General features: G+C 29.8%; 1 protein-coding gene across 1 annotated transcript in view; it reads left to right on the forward strand.

Annotated features, from left to right (window-relative positions):
• The first annotated feature begins 4784 nt into the window (after nucleotides 1-4784).
• The window catches only part of LOC120777507 (zinc finger protein rotund), a 69169-nt gene continuing 56802 nt past the window's right edge, over nucleotides 4785-17151 (forward strand). The window contains exon 1 of the mRNA XM_040108862.1: nucleotides 4785-5237. The gene's annotated coding sequence lies outside the window, so the exon portion shown is untranslated. The remainder of the gene's footprint in view (nucleotides 5238-17151) is intronic.

Below are 17151 nucleotides of genomic sequence, written 5' to 3' on the forward strand. Positions count from 1 at the left end.
ACTGCATAAATCCCGATTGGACAATGTTCAGTTAGAACTTCAATAATCATTGAAAGGTGGATCTTACTGGGGGAAATATTTCCCTAGATTACTTTTGGTCAGAAAAACCTTACTACAGCACAGCTGCTGGTGATAGACTAAGGGTTGCTGAACTGGTCCGAAGTCCAATGTAGTTAGTAGCCAACGGAGCTGCCAATCATTAAATAAACTATAGTAAAAACAAAATCTGAAGAAATACAGACTCTAGAACTCTATACAAACGTTAGACGATAGGTATACTTCTAGCTAATTTGTATGCTCAGTTTAGTATAAGATAAGGTAACCCAACAATTTATCAGAGAACTTAACATTTCTGGTTCGTAGGTAAACCGGGAAGAAAACCGAAATCATTCGAAAACCGCGCTTCTCTATACAACGCCTATATAAACATTTACATACATATATCACATGACACTCATAGTCATCACAAACACAATTATTGTCACCAAGGCGAATTTGGAGCTAATAATGTTCTCAATCGATACATAACCACTTTAGCTTCCTATACTAAATATACTGATCTCGATACATCCGCATAAATTTACCGGCTAACTGACCAATAGTAGAATATACTTATAAAAATTCTAGTTACTCTTAGTATTCGGCAAATTTTCATAGGCTCTTTGTACTTTCAAGAAACTGAAATTAAGAAATTTAATGAAAAACTATTTTGCAATTCTATTAAGCTCACATTAGGTCAGATGAACTTCAAATAGTTTACGTTCCAACCCGTTTTTGAATACAATCATTAAGGACATTCTATTTTAGGTTATATTTAATACTATCGATAATTCAGTTTCTGTAAACTCAGCAATATTGCTGAAGTAAAACCTGATCAAATCTGACCCGGACTGATTCATTTAAACAGCGTGCGCAAGCCGAATAGATGAAAATTATTAAATTATTTTCTGGGTGGTACAACTCTTTTTTATACTCTCGCAACAATGTTGCTAAAGAGAGTATTATAGTTTTGTTCACATAACGGTTGTTTGTAAGTCCTAAAACTAAAAGAGTCAGATATAGGGTTACATATACCAAAATGATCAGGGTGATGAGTAGAGTTGAAATCCGTCCGTCCGTCTGTCCGTCCGTCCGTGCAAGCTGTAACTTGAGTAAAAATTGAGATATCATGATGAAACTTGGTACACGTATTCCTTGGCTCCATAAGAAGGTTAAGTTCGAAGATGGGCAAAATCGGCCCACTGCCACGCCCACAAAATGGCGGAAACCGAAAACCTATAAAGTGTCATAACTAAGCCATAAATAAAGATATTAAAGTGAAATTTGGCACAAAGGATCGCATTAGGGAGGGGCATATTTGGAAGTAATTTTGTTGAAAAAGTGGGCGTGGCCCCGCCCCCTACTAAGTTTTTTGTACATACATATCTCGGAAACTACTATAGCTATGTCAACCAAACTCTACAGAGTCGTTTTCTTCAGGCATTTCCATATACAGTTCAAAAATGGAGAGAAATCGAGGATAATAACCACGCCTACCTCCCATACAAAGGTTATGTTGAAAATCACTAAAAGTGCGTTTTTAAAACGCGAAAAAAATTAGCAACGATTTGGCTTGAAATTTTGTGTTTCTAATAGAACAACGGCTACGGAAGCGTTGAAAATCTTGCAAAAATGTTTTGCGACGTCTACTTTATCAAATATTTGAGTGGCTGAACAAATTCAGTAAAGGTATAACTCATCACAAACTTGCCTGTTATGAGTTTTCTATTTCAGTTAATAACGATATAATCAAAAAAAGTTAAAAAAACGTTGTCGTGTTGGCATCAGAAGTATACATATGTATAAGAGGCTCAACATATTTTTGTTAATGTTTTGGATATGAAATGTGTCAATGATGGACCCGTCCCAAAGGACCCGACGTCAAGTAGAAGTCGAAGGGAAGGATAAATACTTGACCTGAGGGCCTTACATTCATCGAAAGCATCATTACTTGTGACGAGGCCTGAATTCGTGGACATATATACATATCATCGAATTTATCTACAATCTTGTCAATGGCGATCCAAAAAATTAACCGAAACCAAATTACCAAAATTCGCTGAAGACACTAACGGCCATCTTAGCAGAGTCCTATAACAAGTCTGGGGCAAAAAGGAGGATTACGCTTTGATATGCGTAAGCTAATACAAAAAGCTTGAAATTGTATTTTTTGTCAGTCCGGGTCAAATTTGATCAGATGTGGTAGAAATTTGTTCTGATGGCATTGCGAAATGAAGTAAATCGGGCTTGAAGGATAATTTTTATTGATAAAAGGAAACAAAAAATTGCACCTAAATCATTATCAAGCTTCACAAAAGCGTTAGGGGCGTAAAAAACTAAAAAATTGTTTGGAAAGAAGGCGCGAAAAGTCCGCCAAAGGTTAGCGCTGAAAGCTACTAACCATTAGTCTAACTGCAGTTAAGTGCCGCGTCATCTCGACGAGCGCTATCACAACTGATCCGCGCACGTCAGAGGCAATAGAAATGACAACAATAACAGCAACACAAGCTGGTGACAATAGGAATAGAGTTTCGGGAATCGGGAATGAATGGCAGGCTTGTCATTTGTGTACATACATATGTATTTATGTATATAAATACGCGCATATGGGCGAGAATGGCGAACGGCAAACGGGAATTCCGATTCGCCACAGATAGCCCAACAGCCAATCACAGCTATGAATTCTGTAATTTTACGCTCTCATGCTCAATTTGAACTGTGAGTGGCAAATACCTTCGTATGTAAGCGTGTGCGCTTCTTAGAACACGGCAGACAGGCACAGGTAAAAGCAAATTCTACACATTTACAATGAGCGCTACTGATCGTGAGTGGCGACGTGAAAGTGTATGTGAGTGTGTATGGATATGTTAGTATGTAGGAGTGTTTTTTTTTGTATGTGTGTGTGTCTTTACTTAGAACCTTTACTTTGAGTGAGATTTTCAGTTGGCCGTGTCGGTTGCGCGCGCGCTCAGCCAAGCATGAGCCATGTAAGCGAGTTAGCAAGCATTTTTGTTGTTTGTTTTGTTTCTGTGGTAGATTCTAAGCCACCTGTGTGCACACCTATACGTGTGTAAGGTGTAAAAGAGCGTTATGAGCGCGCAAGTTCTTTGTAGAATTTCTCTTTCGTCTTGTCTACGGGCATTTTATAGCGAATGTGCAGTTAAAAGGCAATCAAAAGAGATCCGCAAATCCTCATCGATATCGGAGAAAGAGTCAAGTGGCTTACATATAGGCACAGGCGACTCAAATATTGAGCGCCAATAGAAACACACACACATACCGCCAGTGGCTGCTTGTGATGAATGATGAATTACGGCTGCGGCCGCCGCTTTCGTTGAGTTACGAGCACTTAGAATGCCATAAAACGAGCGTGTTCGAGCGAATGAAGCTGTTTACAAACACACACAAGCAAAGGTGTCTCTGTAGCTCTGGCCACTGTCACTGTCATGGCCGCGAGTATTGCTTATGAGTTTATCAGAATTTTCTTTGCGGCCAATTGTAGGTGTATGTGCATACATGTGAATATGTGTGCGTGTGTGTCTTATAAGCGGGAAGCGCTGTCGGTCGCTGAGCGCGTTCGTTGCGCGTAAAAGTCTAACTATCTACTGATATCGGCTTTCAGGTGCCACCGACTACCACTGGCTGGCTGGTGAGCGCTCAGAATTTCTACTCGAACTCGAGCTCAGCTTTGTCATACTATCTCCATGTATATGCGTTCGTGTGTGTGTGTCTTTTATTCTGAGCGGTTTTTAATGCCGTTTGTGGTGTTTTGGTGTGCGTGTGTGTGCGTGCGCTTAGTACGTTCACAAGTGTGCCCATGACATTGATGTGGCGCTGCGACTCATCCGTGATTCAGTTTTCCGCAAGCAACAATACGATCGAGACACGGTTTCGTAAGCATTTTTCTGGATGCGAGTCTAACACTTAGCCGATGTGCTAACTAACCAACCAGATCAAGCCAATTGCCGTTTAGAGTTAGAGTTACAATCAGCCAGTGGCAGTACAAAGTATATGATAGAGACTGTGTTAGAATACTGGCTATGCGGTTTTGTTGTGGAAAAGTAATAACAAGAAGAAGAATAAGAAGAAGCAGCAAAAGAATAAGAAGACAAATTGCTGAGTGTTGAAAGAAAAGTGTTGGCAATAAGCAACTTAGTTTGGTTAGAATAGTTGCTTGGAAAGGTTGGAAAATTTACAATAACAAAAAAAGCAAATACAACAAATTAGCAAATAAAAACAAGAAAAATATGCAAAAAATAGATTTCACAAACGGAAAAGTGCAAATTTAACTGAGAAAATGTAATTGGTGAACTGGTGTTTGAATTGTGAGAAAAAACAACAACAACAAGATATGTTATACAACCAAAAGCAATGCAAATTATGAAAAGTATGTAAAATTAAAGAAATTTCAACATCAAAAAAATGTCAAGTGAGAAAATTTTGCAAGAAATTAAAGAAAAATTATAAATAATTAATAAAAATTATTCATAATTAAAAAAATTATAAGTAATTAATAAAAATTGCATATAATTAAAAAAAATTACAATTAATTTAAAAAAAGTTACAATTAATTAAAGAAAAAATTTAAATAATTAACAAAAAACTTAAAATAATTAAAGAAAAATTAAAATAGTGTTAAGAATCACATATTCTATATAGCAAATTTAGTTAAATAGCGCTAATTATTTGTTAATTGTTAACCCATAAGACTGCATTTATTGGTTTAAACGCATAAGTTAAGCAGCATTTAAGTGAATTTAGTGGCAAGCAAATTGTAAAGCAAAACCAAAAGTTATAGCAAAAAATATAATTGCGAATCTATTAAAAACAACAACAACAAAGTATGAAAATATATATTAAGCAAAAATACAACAACAAACTTAACGGTGTTAGTGCAACAATCAATGAAAAACAATAACAACTTGGTTCGCTGCGCAAAAATAAGCCAGAACACAACAACAAATTCAAGTGAGTTAAAAATACACTGGAAAATATAAGTGCACACACACATCCACAAGCATTCATCCAATAATTGTGTTGCATGCTAATTGCCGCTGTTTGATTGCTGACGATTTTAATTGGAGTTTAAGTTAATGGATTACCCGCACACACACACGTACGTCACTAATATTATTGGATTACTTGCGTTATGGCTGGAGTATTATGAAGAGGATTACAACGTGCTGAATTGATATGTGGTAAGTGGCAGATGATTTGATGATGAAAAAATGTGGCAAAATTAAACATTTTTTGTTATTCAAAAAATTATTTTTTGATTCTAAATTCTTTTTCTATTACAAAATTTATTTTTTAACCAGAATTAATTTTTTTAAATAATTTTTTTGTTTTTAATTTAAAACTCAAAAATTGAGGTGATTTTAATATTTTAAATACTTAAATTTTTTAAGTTTTACAAATTTTGAAAAAAAAAAACATTTTTAATATTTTTTTTACAAAAATTAAAATTTTTTTCTAAAAAAATTTGTTCCCTAAGCTAATTCCTTTTTATTTCAAAATACATTTTTTAAAAATATTTTTTTTTTTTGCTAAACCAGTTGCTTAAAACATTAATTAAAATTTTATTAAAGTAGACTTACATCATTATAAAAACATGCAGAACGTGCTCTTGTTTTCAAAATTTCTTGAGATAGCCTCTAGAAATTTCCATGACAAGAACTGGGTGCGATAAAGCTTATTTGTTTATTAGCTTACTCTCCTAAAGAAATGAGAGAGCATGTTAGCGAGAGAATAGGTCGAAAGAAAGTATGAGAAGTAAATAAATTTAATTCGTAAATAATTTTAATTAGTTATGTTAGGCAATTAATTAAAAAAATTAATAAAAATATTTTAAAAAAATTAAGAAATAAAAAAAATTTAAAATTAATTGTAGATTCAAAATAATGTATTTCTGCGAAAATATGGTAAATTGATTTAAAATAATTGAAAAATAATCCGAAAATAAATTAGTTAATTTGTAACAATATTTCAAAAAAATTAAATTATTTTATTATTATAAAAAAAATATTAAATAGTTTATTCCAGTGGTAAGCCTAAAATTTGTATTCTGTAAAACTTTTATTTTGAAAACATTTTTACAAAAATTTAGTTTGTACAATGTTTTGAAGAAGCATTCACTTCGAAAGTTGTTTTAGTTAACATGTTGATATTTTTATTTATGGAAAGACTAAAAATTGTATTCGGAAAAAAATTGTATATAAAAAAAAAATTACAAAAAAAAAAATTAAATAAAAAATTGATTTTGAAAAATTTAAAAAAATTTATTTTGAACAAAAAATATTTAAAAAAAATTTAAATGTAAAAAACTGATTTTGAAAAATTAAAAAAAAATTTTTCGAAAATAATTTCCAACAATTTCTAGAATTTTAAAAGTATTTTATAAAAAAATTTTGAAAATTATATAAAAATTATATATTAATTATTAGTTACAATATAAAAATAATTTCTTCTCGCAATTGAACGTATCATTTCCAGTAATGCTTATTATAATACTCTCCGATTCAATTACTTTTATTCATTTACTCGCCTAACAACACTGCTATTGAGCTTGTGACATCGATGGCATCTCATAAATTTGATCTGCTCTTCATATCACACTTGATTTCGAAACTTTTAATATAATTTTAATTTACACTTAATGTCGTGAGACGAATTTCTCAATCAATCTGCTTAGTTTTTATATTTATGTACCCATGACAGTTCATGGAACATTAAAATTTCATTAAATTAATCAAATCAATTACATAATAAGTACTTCGTAAAAATATTGCTAATTGTTGCAACCGTAAATGTCAAAGCGAGAACTCTTAAAATTTAATTTTAGCGATATGTGTGTATGTGCACATACATAAATTCATTATTATGTGCTGCTATATACATACATTTCATGGCTTACTGGAAACGGCATAACGAAATGACGGAAGAGACTGAAGACTTTGGACACGAACTTGAAAGTGTTAAATGGCGACAATATTGTAATGCTCATGGTTATGATTGATTGAATGCTTGATTAGGTGTTGAGGGAAGCAATATCTTCATATTGTTTTTGTTATTGAGATATGATGATGGTAAAATGTGAAGTTTTACGATTTGAGCTGTAGAAAAAATTATTATTTTAGGGTTATTTACGAAGATTATAGTCTGGACTAATAGTGGATAAGTAAGGATTAAAATTTTAAATTTTTTTAGCAAAGAATGTAAAGGTTATGTTATAATTTGTAATAATATAGTCGATAAATCATTTTAGAAAACAACATTTGGTAAGTAAAAGTTAAAAAAAAAACACTCATACATATTTCCGAAAATTTTTTTTAAGTATAAAAATTTATAAAAAATATAAAAATTTAAAACAAAATTATGCAAACAAAAAATCTATAAAAATTTAAAATTTAACATTCAATTTTTTTAATGTGATTTTTTACTAAACCTTCTTTTACTAAAAAAATTTTATAGAAACAACTAATTTATTAACTCATTTCCTCTAAAAATTTGCCTGTAAGCATCCACTCTAACTCACTTTCCTACAGCAAACAGCTTAAAACCGCATGAGCTCATCGTACAAAGCACGCAAAAGCACCAACAAATCACAAAAATAAATTAGCAAAACACACATGAAATTGTAATTTAATATCAACAAGAAGTGTTAAGTGTTGTACAACAGCGCTTGTATTGTCATACGTCAGCGGCGCAACAATGTAGGAAATATATGTACATGTATATAAGTATATAAATAATTATGTCTTTAACACTTTTTCGAAAATAAAAGTGACTTTTTGTCGTAATTTATAAACTGCTGTCAGCTTAGCTATTAAATTATTAATTTCAAGAGCTTAATAGCTCACAAAATGAGCTTGACTAGCCATATTATGTAACGTGGCAAGCTGAAAAGTGGCGACTAAGTGGGCAGAGCATTTCCAGCTACGGTGTTTTGAAGATATTATGACGTTATTTATAATATCTGGTAGCATTTTGAGATTATTTGTAAATAATGGTTGAAACATAGAAAAAAAGACTTAAGCCACGAACTTCCCCAATACTTACAGACCAGAAGTTGATGTAAGAGCTGTGTAAAAAAGCTGAAGCGTAAACAAATTAAACAGCACATTAAAGGCATTAACAAAAGCGGTTAATTATTTTAAGTTTTTATAAAAATTTTGATTATTTTGAATGCCTAACATTCAGTTATTTTTTTAATTAATGAGTTTAGAACCATTTTTGCTCATATTTAAATTTTGCGCGGTTTATATTGGCAGAGTAACAAAAAAAAGTTTTGAAAATCAACTGAAACATTTTTTTTTTGTACTAACTTTTAACTAAACTGTTAAGCTTGCCGTGTAATACTAAAACTAATCAAAAACCTAACTTTTTTGAACAATTTTTTAATCAGAAAACATTAAACACGTTTTTAATTTTGATTTTATTTTTGTTTTTTACTAAGAAATAGTTTTTTATTACAAAAAATCATAAGGTATTTAAAATTTGGTTTTTGGTTAATTCGATTTAGGTACTTTTAAGCTTTTTCTACTTAGAAAAATTACAAAAAACTTTTAATTATTTTTCTTTTTAGAAATAATTTTTATTAGGAAAAAATTTAATTAATTGTAATAGTTTTTTCCACTTACAAACAAATTTTAATTAATTTTTCATTTTTTTTTTTCAAATAATTTTTCCAAAAAAATTGCATTTAGTTAATTTAGTTTTCTACTTAAAAATTAAATTTAATAGAAATATTAATTAATTAATTTTATTTAATTTTGCTGCACAAAACTAATATTTTTTTACAAATAAAAGTAAATAATTAAGAATTAATTTAAATTTTTTAATGTATTAAGTCTTCTATCGCGACTTAACCTCTTTTAAGCTTCTTTAGGCCCTTCGTTTTAAATTTAACGCTTTGGCGCTTCATCGCCTTCATATGCTGTTGTCGACTGCTCAATTGAAGCGCTCAAGTGATTGATTGCTACAGCAATTATACAGACACAATGTATTTCTATTGTTGTGTTACTTCATTAGAAGGTGTTAACATTTTCCCCTATAATTTATTTTGTTTATCGCAGATTAGTAATTTATTATGTAATTTTTTCGAAAATTATTTAAAATGGAAAAAAATGTAAATCTATAGAGGAAATTGGCTGCTATAAAATGACTAATCAAGCATTGAAGAAGCTTTAAAAAATTATAAAGCACTGAAAAAAATAATATGGCAACCACGCCGTTAAAATTTTATGGCCTCTTAATTAAAGAACTATATTTATGCCCTTGAGAGGCGAGTAGTAAATTCTAAAGCTAATTTGAGGGCTTACATATTACGTAATTCACGACTTTGGCAGCATATTTCCTCAGAAAACTTATGTATTTTTGTAATACTAGCTTAAATCATAAAGCTTTGTTAAATAATAGCCTATTCATTCGCCTTTTTTAAATACAGCAGTCTTTACTAAGCGTTATGTTAGCGATAACAACAACTCTGTAAAGTTTGTGCAGCGCTATTATATGAGCACAACAAGCTGTTAACGCACTGTTATGACGCTGTTAATAGTATTTCAAATGTTTATATATTAATAAATAATTTTTTTCGCACTCCTTCTTAAAATAACTTGTTTCTAGTTATCAATTAACTGCTACCAGTCAAATGAGCATGCGCTTGACTCACTGAGCTGCTGCTAAAAATATTATTATTAAAACAATTTGCAAAAGTTTTAAGCAAACTCAAATAATTAGTCATCAATGACCCATTTTTATTTTTATACTGGCAAAATGGAAATAATAAACAGAAGATTCTTTCATTTCGACAAATTTGTTGTGCAATTTTGTACTTAATTTTGTTGTTGCTAGATTTGTTTATAATTTTTCTTTACACACAATATATAAATGAGCGTGCACATTGTTGTTTTACGTGCAAAAATGGTGATTACCACACAAACCAGTTTGGCGGCGCCAACAAAAAATGTTTAATATAAATATATGTATATATATTTTTTTGTTGCTTTTTGTAGATTTTTTTGCTTCTTTCCATTATTTTTTTTTTTGTTGCTTGTCGTTTGGCATGTCACATGTTTATAACTAAATCTGCTACATTTTATTGGAAAATTGTGTTGTTGCGCTGAACTCAATAATCAATAACTTAGAACAAGTCATTAAAATGCGTAGACAAAGCAAAATAACAACAAAACATTTTTACAAGAAAAGTTAAAAATATTTTAATTCAAAAAATTAAATTAAATTAAAGAAATAAAAAAAATTATTAAAAAAAAATTAAGAGAAAATAAAAAAATAGGAAAATTAAAATTAAGAAAATAGATATTAATTAAGTTGTCCATTCCATAAACATTTTTTTTAATTTTTAAATTTAAAAATAATTAAGAGAAAATTAAAAAAAATTAAAAATTATAAAAAAAACTAAATTTCTGAAAAAATTAAACATTACAAAAATTCTTATTTTTAATTATAGTTTCTTAAATATATTTAGTTTTTCTAAATTAACAAATACAAACTTATAATTATTAAAAAAAACTTAGAACGAAATGAACAAAGTGGAATATATCAAAAACGTATGAAAATTAATGAAATACTTAAAAAAATACATAAAAATAATTAGCAAAAAACTTTAAAAAAATTCTTAAATAAAAACATAAAAAAATAATTAAGAAATATTAAAATAACTTTTTCAATTAGGAAAAGTAAAAAAACATAGTATGTAAAAAAATTACTAATTTAAAAAAATAATATAATTGAGAAAAAATTAAAAAAAAAATTATGTCGTAAATAAAATTTGAGAAGGTTTAATACCTCAATAATGAATATAATATAGTTAAAAAATAATTTAAAGTATAAAACTATTGAACATAAGTAATAAAGAATAGCAAAAAATAAATTGAAAACAATACACCAATAATTTAAAAAAATTATATAAGCAAAAAAAAACGAATATTTTTTTATAAACACACGACTCAGTCACTGTCACTAGAAAATACCCACAGTCTCTTTGTAAGCATTTGAAAACCTTGACTTTGACTTTGAATGACTCCAAACAGCAAACGTGACAAGCAATAAACAAATATACAAATACACACACACACAAGCAATTATATATAGACATTTAAGAAGCGTCAGACACAAGTATATTTACAAGCTTGTATGGGTTAGAAGCTCTAACACGCAGTAGCTGCTGCTCTAGCCAAGTATGATATAAGCCCAAAAGCAGGGTTGTGACGCTAACCAAGGGGTGAGTGGTGAACAGTAGTACATACATATCTATAACAATAAAAAATTAGTTAAAAAGGAAAAGCTGCTGTTGACAGCCAAATTGCTTAGATATATAGGTATACAGGTGTAAATATTTAACGTCTAGCTTCATTTCATAGAAAATGCGTGGGTGTGTGTTAGCTTGTACGAGTGCTTTCATGTGACGTAGCGTGAATCGTTATATTTTTCATAGTAATTGTGCAAACAAACAGATTTAAACAGACAAATGTCAATATTTTCAAGTATCTGTGTGAAAAAATTATATAAAGAGCGTTGGAACGAGAAGTGTTGCATCATCATATATTTTTTGTTGTTAGAAAAGCTCAAAATTTAAAAATTTAGTGAGTGAGCAGCGCAATTAAAAAAAAAAATATTTTTTTTTATTATTGTTTTTTTTTTTTTAATTAATAAACTATATTCCTAAGAAGAATTTTTACTAATAATTAATTTAATATTTTTTTTATTTCAAACAGACGAAAATTTTTCTTAATTTTCTTAATGTTTTTTTTTCAATTTTTTTCAAAAATTTATAAAAAAACTATTAAAATTAATTTTTTCAAATTTTTTTTTTTTTAGCATTTTAAAATATTTTTTTCAATAACTTTGTGGTAATATTTGCTTGCTTTTGACACAAAATTAACATTTTTTCAACAAATCTCCACTTCAAATAATTTACTTACTACACTGCAAAGGTCTTTCAAACTGTGTAACAGCACACCTGCATATACACCTACATACAAACATTTCATTTAGCAAATAACGGCTGACAGGAGATGAAATTGAAACTGAAATTGAAAATTTGCATACAATGCCTGCTTACGTAGATGCTAAATCATACACAAGCACACACATATACCCAAACAAACACACCCACACATTCTTTATAGCTATACATAAGCACATACTTGCAAAAGATTCCAATGAAAGCTCAAAATCTCTTAGAAATCAAATAAGTGAAGAAATCACGCAATTTTTTGCCATCAATTGCTCACATTAACATTGAACAATAAATTAATTTGCGCAATAAATTGAATGTGTACAATAAATTATATGGTAAGAACATCATATTGCAACAACAAATACTTTCTGCTGCTAAAATGCGCGGTTTTACAAATAAATCTGGCTGACTGTATCAGAGCGAGGCAGAATTTTCTCATATATAGTATTTCCTTTTATTATAAATTTTTAATTTAAATATTTTTTGTTTTTGTTGTTTTTTTCTCAATCATTTGTACTTCAGCACACCGCAGCAACGACAGTATATAATGCCCGTTTATAAGCTGTGTGTGTTAAATGCATTTGCTTTCGTTAATTCCGTTAATTACATTAATGTTTCACATCACTGTCGCTTTTTGTGTTCTCATTGTTGTTGTTGTTGCCATCTAAGCAATAAATTCGCGAGGCTTTTATTTTGCGACGACATTTAATTTATTGTTTACATTTCATTTCGAATTTCATTTTCAATTTCAAGGTCGTGTTATGTAAATAGGTGAATGTTAAATTTTTGTTGTTGTTGTAACTGTTTTCGTTATACATATGCTTGTATGTAGATTATGAATAATCATAGTCTGGTTAGATGTCTCAAGCGTATAACTAACTGGGCATTGTACAGTGGGACGAAATTGTTGAAAACAAAGTAAAAATAAAAGTTAAGAAAATAAGGAAAAAAATTAAAATACGTAAAATTATTTAAAATAACAAAGGAAAATAATTAAAGTAAAACATAAAACATACTTCTCAAAAAAATATATTTTATTTGAAAAAAAATTAAATTAAGTAAAAAATAAGTTAAAATAATTTAAATAAGTTAATTAAACTAATTAAAAGTAAATTATATATATAAAAAACAACTAAATAAAAATAAAATAAGCTAAAAAGTTAGGAAATTAATAAAGATAATTGAAAAAATTTAATCAAACTAATTAAAAATTAAATAAATTTGGAAAAAATTAAAACAATTTAAAAATAATAAATTAAATAAATAAAATACAAAAACATTTTACTGAAATATTTTAAAATAACAAGAAATAAATTAAAATAACTGAACATAAATAAAAAACAAAACATGAAATAAACTTCTCAAACAAATATTAATAAATTATGAAATGAATTAATGTAATTAAACAATTAACACTAATTAAGAATTTAAATTGAACTACATAAGAATATAGTATATTAAATAAAAAAAGCAAAATAAAATACCTAAAGATTTAATTAAAAAAATAAGAAATAAAACTTAAAATAATTAAAAATATTTTAATTAATAAAACATAAAGCACCCGAAAAAATTAGCAACTAGAAAAAAATGTTAAAAGTAAACGAAATTATATTTTAAACTATTTTTACACTAATAAGAGTTAACTAAAAAATTAATTAACTTTAAATAAATAAATTTTCAAATAAAAAAATTAGTATTCCCTGGCTTGTAAAGTTCAATAGTTTTTTCAAAAAAACAATATTTTGATCAAAAAACGCACCTCTGACCAACTATTTCATTATTTTTCGATAAAAGTGCGTAACTCAAAATATCATTTCTTGAAAAATTTGGTTTATTTTCAATATATTACACAGGGTATTTCGATAAAACTTTTATAACATTTTACTCAACATTTTTCAGAAGAAGAGCATAACTCTAAATTAAAAAAAATATATTGTATTAAATTATTATTCCGTTATATTAACCAAAGGGCATTTAAATAACATCTTTACAATATTATGCTATTAGTTTGTGAAAAAAGTGCATAAGTCATAATTAAATTAAAAACAAAAACAAAATTGTTTGCCAATTATTTATTATTATTTATTAAACTTTAAAACATAATATTATACATTTCTTCAAAAAGTGTTTTATTCAACATTTTTAGTTTTGGTAAAACTTAATTTCCTAACATATTTTTCCACACGGAGTTCTGTAAAGCCATGAATTAGATTTGTTTTCTTGTAACCTGTGTACTCAAACCAAAATCTCATATTTCTGGTTATACAATTTCCATTCACATAAACAAAAATCTAACATTACAAAAATAGAAATATATAACGGTTCACTGAAGGTCAAAATGTAATACGCAATTTCTGATAGGCACATTTTTATGACCACAAGCGACAAAAAGTAGCCGAGAGTTGATTTTTGCTACGCTTAAAAAGCCATAGATTAAAGTATATGTACATATGTACATATATTTATATGTATATTTTCTAATTTTTATTCACTAAAACACACATTCTGCTAATTTATGTAAATGAAGTCAAAGGAAGTGTGCGTTTATTTCATGCAAATGCTCGCAATTCTCCGTGCCATGTGGAAAAAGTAGAATACGCCAAGCAAAACAAAAAGCGCAAAAAAGTTAATTTACTAATTAAGCCGATGATGGCGCTGCCGCGGTTGCCATACTTGTTGTTGCTATTGTGCTCGTTGTTACGGTTAGTATTGTCAACGCTCGCGTTGGGAGGTGTGATTAAGTCCAAAAAGAACAATGAGTAGGCATGGCTGTTTGCTTGAATATGTATACAGCTGGTACATGAATGCATGTGTTTGTGTGTGTATGTGTATATATATGAGTTTATGTGTGTATATTTGCTTTAGTGCCAAGTTCAATGACTTTCGGTCGACTATTGTGTTTCACATTATTGCGCGAGCTTTACTGCCATAGCACATTTGTGTCTTCTGTTTAATAATGGTGACATTTTTGCTAAACCAAACTAATTTACAGCCATTGCTATTAACTTATATGTGGAGTAAACATATATACTAATTATTTTCTTTTTTGCTTATTTTTAACGCACACATTTTACTTCAGGGTGTTGCGTCTGGTTAGAAGTGTAAATTGATACAGGGTACCATAAATTGCATTTTTTTAAGAAACAAATTTTATAAAAGTTTACATAATTTTTTTTTACTTTGTTTTTAGTTTGTGATCTTTGTACATAAATAAATATATCTAAAAAAAGAAAAACATTTTTACCGGAAAAAATATGTTTGAACTCCTAAATATATATCTACATATGTATATATAGTATTTTTCAGAATTTTTTAATTTATACTTCTTATGACACATTTGCCAACTTTTGATTTTATTTTTGCAACAAAAATTTTTTCCCGAAAAAAATTACACCAAAATTTTCTTTGTCATTTTTATAGCCGAAATGAAAAAATTTGACATAACTTTTGACAAGAAAATATCTGAATCTTAAATATCTTGACACATAACTACAAATTTTTCTTTAAACAACGCGTACAAAAATTTATTGAAAACGTCCATAAAATATCCAATTGTTCATCAAACGTCAATTTACTCCGCTTCTCACTCACTGAAATCACCTGCTTTGAAAAAAAATAAAAATTCAAGTCATTCAACTGAGCCAGGTGTCAGTAGATTTAATCACTTAAAAAATTCTAATTAAAAAAGTATATATTTCCTACAGCAGAAAACAATTTTCAAACGCTTAAAAACTAATTTCCTGGCTTTTGAAGCCATTAGCGCAGCACTAGCCGCGTCCAGCAAACAATTTCCCAGCATGAAAGTCAAGCCTCTGCCACAAAGCAGATTATCTACAAATTATTTCACATATCAAGCTATTAATGCTGTCATTTATACCATATTCCTTGCACACATATACATACACATACATATATTGTGGTAATCAAAAAATTCCTGCCGCCTGCAGCCTCTCAAGCGCGTTTGGTTAAGGAAAACTACGAAAGACTTAAGCAACAAACTCGTTCTTGGCGCATATGACACTCGCTAGATTTTCTTGCACTTTTGTACTTTTCAAACCGATTGTGCGCTTATTGCAATTATCCAAACGTAAATTGCACATTTTAGCAACTAATAAGTGAGCGTATAACGCTTACAACAACAGCAACGACAACATGCACCCACCTTTGTAATCCATCTTTGTGTATGTTTGTGTTGTGCATTTGTTGTAGGTTGTGGCAGCAAGGCAAATACTGCAAATATGAGCCAACATAAGAACAAAGTAATCATAATGCAGGCAACAACAGCAAAAACAAGCACACAAACGCAGCACTCACATAATTATACAATGAAAGCGAACACCGCTGCCTACAACAACAAAAATAAAAACAATAAAATATACACATTTACCGGCAATAACAGCAGCATGATCCACGACCAGCACATTGCCGCCTGAGCATCCTTGCCACATGCAACACAAACAAATACAAACTTATCACAGCCTGTGCGTCTCTGTGTGTGTGTGTGTTTGTGTGCTTTCTAGACCTCTTTCACGTGCACGCCGTTCATTCACATTTCGTGCAGAGTGCATTTACCCCGAATAAAGCAACGCCAAACTGAGCGCGTCGCCAGAGGGGCAGGTCGCCGCTGAGGCAGCGCGGTGGTCAAGTGTGTGGCAGCAAAGTACAGCCTTTGTCAGACGGCAATACACATATCGAAATGCTGGTGTGTTGGTGCCAGCAAGTGGCAACGATCACGAAAATCTGCTGTCAACGTGCGCTGGCTGCCACAAGCATTGCTGCACGAAGAAATGTGGCATTCTTGCTTTCGTTCTCGGCGCAGCGCTTGCAACAACCTTTCAAGCCATTACTGGTTGTTGATGTTGTTTTTGCTGTTGTTGGGCCATAAGTTTTCGTTTTCGTTTGAAATATTCCACAATTTGTTGCACGTTGCCAGCTGAACGTTGCACGTTAGAGATCAACGAACGGACGAGGCGATGAAATGAAATGAAAAGCCACAACAAACATAAATAAGCACAACAACAAAAACAAGCTTTCAATAAAAACGAGTAATAAAAACAAAGGCTAAAAAAACAAAGCGAAGGTAGCTGACTGCTGCAGCGCGAATGCAGTGCAATGCGCTCGGCCGGCAGGAA

The sequence above is a fragment of the Bactrocera tryoni genome, chromosome 5 (assembly GCF_016617805.1).
Source record: "Bactrocera tryoni isolate S06 chromosome 5, CSIRO_BtryS06_freeze2, whole genome shotgun sequence".
NCBI lineage: Eukaryota > Metazoa > Arthropoda > Insecta > Diptera > Tephritidae > Bactrocera > Bactrocera tryoni.